Source organism: Dermochelys coriacea, chromosome 22, assembly GCF_009764565.3.
Source record: "Dermochelys coriacea isolate rDerCor1 chromosome 22, rDerCor1.pri.v4, whole genome shotgun sequence".
Lineage (NCBI taxonomy): Eukaryota > Metazoa > Chordata > Testudines > Dermochelyidae > Dermochelys > Dermochelys coriacea.
The window spans coordinates 15,185,013-15,197,231 of record NC_050089.1 but is presented as its reverse complement, the minus strand read 5'-3'; the positions used below and the strand labels follow the sequence as shown (position 1 = coordinate 15,197,231).

Below are 12,219 nucleotides of genomic sequence, written 5' to 3'. Positions count from 1 at the left end.
TAAATATGTATTCCCCAAGTAGATACTTCTAGACTGTCATGAAGTTACCGTTTAACCTTCTGTTTGTTAAGCTAAATAGACTGAGCTCCTTGAGTCTGTTGCTATAAGGCACCTTTTCTAATGGGGCTCTTCTCTGATCCCTCTCCAATTTATCAACATGCTTCTTAAATTGTGGATCCCAGAACTGGACACAGGATTCCAGCAGTGGTTGCACCAATGCCAAATACAGAGGTAAAATAACCTCTCTGCTCCTCCTTGAGATTCTCCTGTTTATGCACCGAAGCGGAACATAAGCACTCAGTGCGATGCAGTGGCCAAAAGAGCTAATGTGTGGTATCACATTAGCCCTTTTTTGGCCACCACTTCGCACTGAGAGCTTTCAGTTCAGCTGATTCTCCCCCATGACTTGTGGGTTTCTGAGCCGTTTGCACAATAGGACAAAGCTGCACTGCTTCCGAACGGCAAAGCACGAGTGTCGATGTGTAATGTCACAACCTGCAGTGTGGCATGAAATGATCAGTGAAACTGGATATGTTTGTTAAAAAACTCCCTTTACAAAGCAAAATGGCAAATAATCAATATGCGCCAAACAAACGAACTCTTAAACAACAATCAGTACCATGCAGTTAATTCCCCGTAGGCAAACAAAATTTGAAGAGCAAAACTATCAATTGAATGTTTCTGGGATAGTCTGATTGTGTTATAGGCTAGCTTAGGGGTGCTATTGCAACTAATTGAGTATTCCATTTGTTAAATACAGTTAATGTTCTCCCTGGGTCTTTATTATTAATTATTATTTTTATGGCAGTCACACCCAGGAGCCACAGTCATGGACTTGCCAACCCCAAGCATCCAAAATCATGAGTCAGGCCTCAAAAATCATGAGGTTGAAAAATCTCATGGTTTTTTTTATGCCAAAAATAAATTTTCGGTTTCTTCTTCTTTTTTTTTTTTCTTTTTTTTTAAATTTTTTAGGGTTTATTTTTTTCCACTATGTGGTGAACAATTTTTTCTTAACCATGAGGGCTAGAAACTATTTGAAAAGAAAGCTGACCTTCTCCCCCAAAACATGACTCTGGGGGCTGGAACTTTGAGAAGCCCCAAATGCCATGAGACTTGCAGGAAAATTGTGAGAGTGGGCAGCTGCGCTGCAGGTGGGGCCTCTAGACATAGCTGCAGCTGAAATGATCATTATTAAAATTGTGGCGCAGATAAATAGCAGGGGAAAGGCCAGTAATTGTTTAGTGAAAGACTATCTCCCTTTTAACGCTTTTGTGCGTTTTTTGGTGTTGATAAAGTTTGGTAGGTGGACTCCTAGGTGAGCATTGAAGAACTGGGCTCCTCTGTGATGATCTAACCAAAGGGAGCAGTCCAGGACCCTGGGGCCCTGCAATGATAGTTATCACCAGGGTTGGGTTTTTGTTTTGGTTTGGGGTTTTTTGCTCCTGGATGGCACAGCAGTCAAGCTTTCCCTGAAGAAATTTCCTATTAATGGAACTGATGGCAAAACAGATAGGCAGGAATTGGAGCCCTTGGCTGCAGCATGGTGCAAATTGCATCAGATGGCAGCGTGGAGTCACTTAAACAAGATAAGGATTAGTGCGAAGCCCTGATGAACTTCCCTCGGCTGCCAGGAGTTGTGTCAGGGAAAGAGAGTACAAAGCCAGGGCTAATTTGATTTCTCGGCTGTTAGAGGACTGCCAGTCCCCTCCCGGGGAGTGCAGACAGCTCGGAGCTGTTTGCTGTTATTGAATCTGGATAATAAAAAGCACGAGCAGCACTGCTGTAGCAGAGCCAGGAACCATGCCCCTTGCTGCGGATACTGCCCAGCTGTAGGTGAACCCCTGTGGGATGCACAGCTGGATATGAGGATGGGCATTGCTAACACCTGGCCTCATTTTGGAATGATGCACAGTGACTGGTCTGGGGAGGGGGAGGAGGGGGTTGATGCATCCAGCAACCATCTCAGTTGGCACTAATTGGCCCCCATTGTTGCCAGCTTCTTCAGTGGCTGAAGACTATATAGGCCATGTGGACTGTCTGCCTCCTTGCCTCTTGAGGGCACGTTGGCTGGCAGGAGATGGTTGGTGCATAGAGAATGCACCATTGATCCTTACATTGGCCCACTCTGGAGATGAGGAGAGGGTCATCAACCCTGGCACCTTGCACACTGAATTCCTGCTCCTGTCATCCTCATATCTGCCTCATTCCCAATCTCAAGGGGGATGTCATTGCAATAACTATCCCAAAGGTGAATAAAGCCCAGATTCTTGCTCAAAAGCATTGCAGATCCCAAGGCCATGGGGCTCATCTTGTGACTGTTTGTGGCATGTAAACTGGAACCGCCCATTGGAGAGAAGAGGAAAGCGTGTTCCTGCACCTGAGTCATTTTCCTTGCTTGCACATTGGTTGCAATGTCAGGCAAGGTTGTAATGGCCAAGAGCAAGGACAGCCAGGGCAGCCTAGGCGTGGATGCCCACTAAGGGCCTGAGAATCGGGGAGAAGGTGGCTTAAGGCCTGGGCACAAAGGGTGATCGTGGTGCTAGGCCTGGCATGAGGGGAAACTGAACTAGAGCTACTGTAGCAGCATAATTAACTCTGAATTTTCTCCCTTGGGGTTTGTCTTCATCTTTAAAGAGATTTTAATGTAGTTTCCATCAGCCCTTCTGTTATCGGATGTCTAATTAGTGTGATATATTATAGCCTCATGTTACACACACATAGAGACTGTACATTTGGGGCTGTTACAGGACACCCACTGTAATGGATGTGTTTTCATGGGACGTCTGATATAAATTGGCAGCATCCAGATCAGATTTACTTTCTGAAATGGTGTAATGGGATTTTATTAGCTCTGTAATCTGCTGCATGGTAATTGCTTTTCTGGGAATCGAAGCACTTGGCATTGAGAGACTTTCAGAGCTGTGAGAAGAAGAGCTGTTTTCCATCACAGTTTGCCCTGTAACTAAGCCTGAATTGTTATATTACTTAGTTATAATAGTTAAATTGGAGAAGATGGGGATCAATATGAACATCAAAAGGTGGATAAGGAATTGGTTAAAGGGGAGACTGCAACGGGTCCTACTGAAAGGCGAACTGTCAGGTTGGAGGGAGGTTACCAGTGGAGTTCCTCAGGGATCGGTTTTGGGACCAATCTTATTTAATCTTTTTATTACTGACCTTGGCACAAAAAGTGGGAGTGTGCTAATAAAGTTTGCAGATGATACAAAGCTGGGAGGTATTGCCAATTCGGAGAAGGATCGGGATATTATACAGGAGGATCTGGATGACCTTGTAAACTGGAGTAATAGTAATAGGATGAAATTTAATAGTGAGAAGTGTAAGGTTATGCATTTAGGGATTAATAACAAGAATTTTAGTTATAAGTTGGGGACGCATCAATTAGAAGTAACGGAAGAGGAGAAGGACCTTGGAGTATTGGTTGATCATAGGATGACTATGAGCTGCCAATGTGATATTGCTGTGAAAAAAGCTAATGCGGTTTTGGGATGCATCAGGAGAGGCATTTCCAGTAGGGATAAGGAGGTTTTAGTATCGTTATACAAGGCACTGGGAGACCAGAACTGCACACAGTATTCTAGGTGAGGTCTCACCATGTTTAAAAAGGATGAATTCAAACTGGAGCAGGTACAGAGAAGGGCTACTAGGATGATCCGAGGAATGGAAAACTTGTCTTATGAAAGGAGACTTAAAGAGCTTGGCTTGTTTAGCCTAACTAAAAGAAGGTTGAGGGGAGATATGATTGCTCTCTATAAATATATCAGAGGGATAAATATAGGAGAGGGAGAGGAATTATTTAAGCTCAGCACCAATGTGGACACAAGAACAAATGGGTATAAACTGGCCACCAGGAAGTTTAGACTTGAAATCAGACGAAGGTTTTTAACCATCAGAGGAGTGAAGTTTTAGAATAGCCTTCCAAGGGAAGCAGTGGGGGCAAAAGATCTATCTGGTTTTAAGATTCTACTCGATAAGTTTATGGAGGAGATGGTATGATGGGATAATGGGATTTTGGTAAGTAATTGATCTTTAAATATTCAGGGTAAATAGGCCAAATCCCCTGAGATGGGATATTAGATGGATGGGATCTGAGTTACTATAGAAAATTCTTTCCTGGGTATCTGGCTGGTGAATCTTGCCCATATGCTCAGGGTTTAGCTGATTGTCATATTTGGGGTCGGGAAGGAATTTTCCTCCAGGGCAGATTGGAAAGGCCCTGGAGGTTTTTCGCCTTCCTCTGTAGCATGGGGCATGGTTGACTGGAGGGAGGCTTCTCTGCTCCTTTAAGTCTTTGAACCATGATTTAAGGACTTCAATAGCTCAGACATGGGTGAGGTTTTTCGTAGGAGTGGGTGGGTGAGATTCTGTGGCCTGCGTTGTGCAGGAGGTCGGACTAGATGATCAGAATGGTCCCTTCTGACCTTAGTATCTATGAATCTATGAATGGTATCTAGCTAGACCTGCTCTGGATGCATTACAGACCAAGTAAAGCTTTCCAAAGCTCTCAGTGCAAAAGTTGTTTTGGAAAATGGGACTTCTGAAAATGTTAACCTTGGTAGGTTATACAGACCAGGGATAGGTTAGACTGAGCCACAGTGTTGGAAATGCATGGTAATACAAAATAGATGGCATTGAGTAGTAAAGAGCAGGGCAGGAAACAGTTTTCACAGAATTCAAGTTTTTGAGAAGGCAGGGGGAAACACCTGTCCTGAATCAGGACAAAAAGTTGACATCTTGAAAATTTTCATGAACCCCAAATATGCCGATCAGGTCAATCAAAATGTTTTGTTTCAGTTTTGACCTTTAAAAAAATTAACCTCTTTTTACATATAAAATAAATAAGACTTCTAAATGAAAAGTCATTTAAAAAACTTTGTTTTGGAAGTGTTGAAGTAGGACTTTAGGCTATTCCCAAACTTTCAATTTCAAACTCAATTTTTTTTTACCAAAATGAGAGATTCTTCAAAACTGGGAAGCGTCTGTTTCGAAGATTTTTCCAGTGGAAAAGCATTTTGTCAGAAAAATCCCAACTCAGCTCTAGTGAAGAACCACTTGGATTTCCTTTTAACTATTGCTAACTTTTATTAGACACACTAGCAAGCGAGAGAAATCACACTCCAAGCTATATTCAGCATTCAGAAGCAGTTGTCTATAGTGGTTCCTAGTCTCCTGGATTATCCTGTATCCAGAGAAATTAAACTCAGATGCAAACTGGAGTATTGGTTGCAACAGTATATCCATGCTGAATAAACTTTTGTTTTTAGACTTAAGCAAAGCAAGAAATTGCCTCACATGTGGCCCTTTCCCAAAGGTGAATTTTCCATCCAGTTTGCAAGTAAATAAATGTTTATTTACAAGGGAAGCATCAGTCATTGAACTGAAGACTCCCTCCCTGACCTCAGACAGCTTGTCATTAGTGCATGGATGATCCAATCTGGGCTTTTGTATGCTTGCCTTGGAGCTGTACGAAACCTGATTGAGTCTCTGTCAAAGGACTTTGTGGAGAGCCCATCCGCAGGGTGTGCTGGATGCTTCCCCTGGGTAGGTTAAATCTGCATGGTTAGCTCCTAGTGGAATTCATGGAAGCATCCTCTCTTCTCCCATCCCCTGTTTTGAGGCTATCAGGTTTTCTTTCTCCCAATGCTGCAGAGTTTTTCTTGTCAGCTTTTCAGCATGAGCATCAGGCTAAAGATTTCTGATTGAGGCAGGGTGGCTCATGATCTTGATGGTGTTTGTTTTCCTCCCCTCATATTTGTTTTAGAGCCCCCAGCCTCCATAAAATATGTAATTCACTTGGAATTAAACTCAGGCCCCAACAGCTCTCAGTGATGGAACATAGCATGTCGTTTACTTTTGCATATAATCACAGAAATGACCCTCCTTGAGCTTTTGTGTGGAAAGGCTCAAATTATTAGTCCTTTGGAGAGTACCTAAAGAACAGCTTGAGCACTTGTTAAATTTGCTAGCATCCTCACAGTTCCTCCACTGTTTTCTTATAATTCTTTTTCTTTCCAAATTTTTGGGTGAATTTGATTCTTGTAAAAGTGTCGCTTTAAAGAGCGATCGTGGTAAAGTCCGGCACAGAGCAGGCAATGGCTGTACAGCTGTCATTCCCTGCTCTGCTGATGTACCTCTGTCCTGACCTATGTCCCACCCCAGCTATGCCAGTCTGACAAAGCTCTGCCAATGCACCTCAATGTTATATGCTTCCCAACTGCCTCGTGGTTTCATTGTTTTGTCTCATATTGGGGAGGAGTACGATGGAATAGTTAGAGCAGAGAGTGGATAGTAATGTCTTGGCTCCATTCCCAGCCCACTCTACGGACTTGCGCTGTGATCTTAGGCAAGTCACAGCTCATGTCTGTGCCTCAGTTTCCGCATGTGTACAATAGGATTAATTACTTGCCTCTGATACTGCAGCTCACATTAACGAGCTGAGGATGAATCAATGGCTTGCAAGGCCCATAAAGCATTTGAAGGAGCTACAGAAATGCAAAACTGGGCCTAATATTTGTAAAGCAAGATCAGCTTACACTTTAAAGTGAGGATCTACTCTTGACCATGAAAATTGACCATGAAAGGAGCACCCCGCAGTCCTGTATTTATCTCACAACAACTTCTTGATCAAATTTCCAGGGAAACTATGGCTTCTCCCACCTACAGACATGCACAGTGTGGCTGGGATTAAAGCAAAACAGGCTTGAGTGTCACTGCCAGGGATAAAGATCCCAGGAGCCAAGTTCACTTCTGTAACCTGTGAAATTGCAGTGGGTGGAACCACTGGTGCCTCACGCCCTGCAAGTGGTGACAAGACAGAATTTAGCCTGCTCTTCCCTAGCAGCGCCAGCCCTACGGCCGGCAGTGAAATGAAATACAGGCCTTTGCTTTGGCAGCAGGCTCTGGCTATGCAGAGAATTCTCTGCAGAATAAGAGGCCTTTGTACATAGTCACTTTTCTGACCATAGCTCCATGGTAAGGCCCCAGGGAAAATAAACAGAGACTCTGTGTAACAAAGACTGCAGGCCAGAGAAGTAAACTCAGTATTTTTTGAGAGGCAGAGCTAGCATCCATATGGTTTTACCCTCTGTTCCCCTCAGTGTTCCCTATTTATAGGGTGCCTAATGAAGACCCAGTTAAGCTCCACAACCCTCAGGTACCTGCACAGTAACCCTTTGCGTTACACTCTACCTAGCCCATTGCTAGCTCCATCTTGAATACGGTCTAGCCCCAGCCTAGAGGGATTTTGGCCATCAAGGCAGTAAAGTTGCTTGCGTCATAGTTTAAAATGGCAGTGGCCCTGAAAAGGGAATGAAGCAGCCTCTGTTTCCCAGAAGATGGGACTCTGTAGGAGATGGAGAGTCAGAGGCAAGAGTCTTGAGGAAGGACAGGGGAATAGGGAGGTTTAAAAATGAGCCCATGGTGTAGCTGTAGTTTGTAAATTGCAGAGCACGGGGCCATTTCTTGTTTATATGGAGACAGCTCCCCATAAAAGCTAATAGGTTTTTGAAGGATATCGGGCATGGGAGAATCTGCTGTGCTGTTAAGCCTTTAATTTAGCTTAGGGAGCAGGCTGGCGTTTCCCCAGGGCAGGGGGAATGCCGTGGCTCCAAAGCTCTTGCAGCCTGCAGACACACAAATGGTCTTGGACTGATCTAGGCACTTGGGGCTGATTTAACCAATCAATACCAGACAACAGGAGCTGAGCTCAGACTGTGGGCTGAAGCTGCTGTGCTGGCAACTTGCTACCCTGCCCCAGCCTGCTTGGAGCCCCTTTAGGATGACCGCACGCAGGCACCTGTCTCAGGTGATGCCGCCTGTAGAGAGGAGCACCGGTGACAAGCAGTGTTTGCCCATGACTGATGGCTTCACCCTGATCCTCTACCAGAAGAATGAAGCTTCAGGCTGAGCTGTTCGGGACGAAGTAGGTGTTAGGGAATCCCCGGGTGGATTTGCACTCTTTGAGCTCTGCTTTAACCATGAGGTCCCGGGAATGCAGGGAAATGCAGCAGAAGCCATTGGGTTCTGCCTGGGGCTGAGGAGAAGCGCACAGGAGAGGCTTTGCAGATCCTGGAGTGACTCCTCCTGCCTGGGGCAGGTGGCCTAGTGTGGGACTGAACATCTGTTCAAATTTCTTCTGGTAATGATTTGCTCTGCAGTGGCAGGTTGGTCTGACTCTGGAGTTTCTGATACACCCTGCCATTTGCTCTGCTTCTGAGAAAAGGGGATGGGGTGGGGCAGTTTGACCCCTCCCAGCCAAACACACCCCACACTCCAAGCCTGGGGGATCCAGAATTCCACATGCTGGTCAATGCTGCCCCCTCAGGAGCACTGGCTGAGGCTGCTCACACCAAATGGGCTCATGATACATCTCCAACGTGGCATGGAGGGAAACATCCCTGCCTGGCAGATGCCGGCAGCTTCCCAGGGCAGATGTGCAGGGGGAGTAGGACATGAAGAAACCTTGACTCTCAGGTTTTTGCTTTCTCTCTGGGCTGCCAGCGTGGCAGTTTCTCAGCCTTCCTGCTGCACTTGCAGCTTTCCTGGCTAAGCTGTTGTGGGGGGGACAAGTGGTGGTATTGATGGCTCATTACTTGCATTAATAGTGATTGACAGATGCCAACCAAGCCTTGACTCCACCACCTGATGCCCTGTATCTGCTCAAATTATTCATTCATTAAACCACGCTTCATTCTCCAGCCTGAACCCAGCCAGTTGAGTGTGAAGCCTGGGGGTGGGGGGCATGTCCCAAAGCACCAGAAGCAATGCGTTGAGCTGCATCCAGACAGTGATGCTGATCTGAACACACAGCTCTGGGTGTGTCTACACAGCACACCTATGCCCAGCTCTGTGGACTCGGTGTTTCCAAGCCCATGCTTGAGTGTCCGCACTGCATCGCAAAGCTGGGTTTCCAAAGGCTGGACCCGGGTCCCACAGCCATGATAATACATCCATACTGCACTGTGCTGACCCTCTGACTCAGGTCTGCTGCTTGAGGTGTGTCCACATTGCAAAATGGACCCGATTCTCTGCAGGACTTGGACTCTGTGGTCCTAGGCCCCTGGTCCTGAGTGCCTGTTGACCCAAGGCAGATTGATGTGTGTGGATGAAAAGACAGGGCAAGAGGCTTGAGCTCAAACCTGTGTCATAGCCTGGGCTTAGTGTGCAGGGTAGATGTTTTCAGAGTGTCCAAACACCATGCCTCTTATCCGACCCAGCCCTAGTGGGGAACAGACACACTCGGCTAAGTGTGAGCGCCTTCTCAGTACCTCCTGGCATCTGGAACGCTCTCCCTATACTTCTCAGGCTCCTTTGAAATCTCAGCCAGAAGCACCTCCTGTCCCCTTGCTTCACTGCATCTTAACCTCTCCCTTCCCTGGCTGCTGTTCCTCATTGTGGTTGTATTACTTAGTGCACCTGTGTTTTGGGATGCAGCACCCACAGGCTCAGCGTGGTCCCCGCAGCCCCTGGGTAAGACATTGCTGAGATTCAGCTTTATGGCCCTGCCAAATGAAGCACAAACTTAAGTACATCACCTCCTTGATCTGATCGGCGGAGACTGGAAGTTGATTTTCAGTGTGAGGCTGAGCTGGGAGCTCAGTTACACATTTCACTAATCAAATCACTGTCATGGGTCATTTCAGATACTGATGGTTTTGCTCTGTGCTAAGAACCAGGTTATCATAAACGCCTCAGTGCTACATTGTCTTACTAATTATGAACACATAAATGTCTCTTTAGGTAAATAACTCACCGTAAATAGAAGTGGACTCGCAGATGGGTGCCTTACGTGGCTTCAGTCATGTACTCCGTGATGGGAAAGCCACTGGGCTGTATTCGTGTGCACAAAGAATCAGGCTCCATTTTGTCGGATTACATGTGGCTTCTCTGCCTGTGGGATCCAGAGCAAACCATGCTATCTCTTGCAATGCTGCCTGCAAGAAGGCGGTTCAGTCCTTGATTCATCTACTGTGACTGCAACTCTGCAAGTGAGGGGTGGGCCTCAGTTGGTGCCAATTGGTGACTTGGGAACCTTCCCCACTGCTTACGGACCATCAGACTCCTTTTACATCAGCCACCAATCGCAAAGAATGAGCTTTGGTCAATACCAAGGAGGGCTGGGCACTGTCTCCCATCACCAAGTGCCTGAGCCATCAAGCCCCCGAGGTCTGGCTTGTTGGGCTCCTCCTCCATCACAGAGTCTAATCAAAGGGACCTCCTTCTGCTGGGCTGCAGGTGTGAGAGAACCAGGACAAGAACCTGCCTGCTGCACCCTGGCAGACAGCCTGCTGCAAAGGAGAGACTCCAAAGCAGCTGTGAACCTGGTGGGAAAAGGACATGCCAATGGCTTCAGAAGGTTTGCATCAGCCCATTTTAAAGGAGAACAATGCAATCAAGAGAATGGCTAGCAGTTCCCAATCTTTTTTCAAGCAGCTGTACCAAGTTACCAGGCTAATAGCTTGGCTGGACCAGCCAGGAACCCTCATCCCCAGTCACTGTGCCACTAAGCCCCCAGTGCATAATGGGCTGCCCCAAATCCCAGTCTCACAACTGGAAGCATGATCGATAAGAAATTGCACAAATGAATGGGAGGTAGACCGCTGCACCCCGTACATGTGTCTGGTGGGGAGCAACACAGTACGGCTACACTGCAGCTGGGAGCGTGCTTCCCAGCGTCTGCAGAGAGTCGCGCGCTAGGTCTGCTCAAGCTAGTGCACTAAAAATAGCAGTGTGTCCATGGCAGTATGGACACCGGCTCAGTCTAGCTGCCTGAGCATGTACTCAGGGGGTCAGGAGTGACTGTACTCTGCCAGCTAGCCCAAGCTCCTGCCCTTGCTGAGTGTCCGTGTACCCGTGCTCCCAGCTGCAGTGTAGACACAAAGGCTCATCGGTAAGGGCCGATTTTGATACCCTAAATCAGGTTCAATAGGGCCTTACCCTGTGAGCAGCCTCATTGAATTTAAGGGAGTGAGATGGGCGCACCACAAATAGCTGAAACCCTTTAGATGCTGGGGGTACCGGTGAGAAACGGCTGAAGCATCTGTACAGATCTGAGGACCAAGGGATGGGAATTGGTGGGCTTGGGGATGTCACTGTCCAAGTAAAACACTGGGGGCAAAAGAATGTTGTGTTTCATTAAGGGTGGGATCTTTCCAAATCCCAGGGATTTCTCCTGCTCATAATGTCTGTTCTGAATGGCTCTTCTGGGGCTAAAGGGACAACATCAGTTTCAATTTTGGGCCCCAAAATTTAATAAAAAGGCTTTAATGCACTAAGAAATGAAAATGTTTCCATGAACTAAACCAACTAGAACAGTTATTTTTAAACAAATGAATGTTTAGCTCCTACCCTGACAATGCAGTATTGCAAAGCAGTCAGGGAAAGTGACTGTCAGTAATGGTGCAAGTTCCCACGGTTTGCATTTCTCTCAGTTTGGACAATCCCTGTCTGAAGGCTGCCAAGTAGACTGGACTTTTTGATAGTACATTTGCTTTTAATATTCTAAAATGAGGCAAAGCAATGTATCTGTTATCAGCATGTGATTTCTAAGCAGACGGCACCCCTCATAATTCAGAAGCATGATTTCAACTGAAACTCAATTAATCAGATGTATTTCTGCTGGACAAAGTACACTTACCAGGGAAGTTCACATCAGTACCCTTTGATTTGGCCCAGCAAGGCAGTGGGGGTTTAGCAGGAGCTGATAGTGTGAGGTTTGCAGTGGAACCCAAATAAACTTTTTTTCCTTTGTGGATACACATCTCAGGTGAGTGTCTTCTAACTTCTAGTGCTTGACTGTAACAATGATGGCCAATGCTAGCAAAATATCCTGTTTGGGATGAGGAGGTGACCTGATCATTCTCTTCCATCTGTGATTCTCATTGGCTTTATTCATTTTTACGCGAGAGTGTGATTGTGACAGGTGTAATGGGTCCAAATTTATAGCAGCAGCATTTTGAAAATAAGATTTTATGAGAGCGATAAGAAAAACTGCCCCACATTGTGTTCCTGTCCTTATAATAAAAATAAACAGGGGCAATAAATAATCAGAATCGCCAACCTGAGGGAAGATGGGGGTTTTTCACCATTCTGGCAGCAGCAGAAAGTTCTGGGCTGCCTGGAGGGGACAGGTGTCAGAGTAGCAGCCGTGTTAGTCTGTATCCGCAAAAAGAATGAGGAGAACTTGTTGCACCTTAGAGA

The 12,219-nt window shown here is 46.2% G+C and overlaps 1 protein-coding gene across 3 annotated transcripts in view; it reads left to right on the top strand.

Moving 5' to 3' along the window:
• The window catches only part of USP28 (ubiquitin specific peptidase 28), a 125,761-nt gene that overhangs the window by 35,750 nt on the left and 77,792 nt on the right, over nt 1–12,219 (top strand). The window lies entirely within an intron of this gene.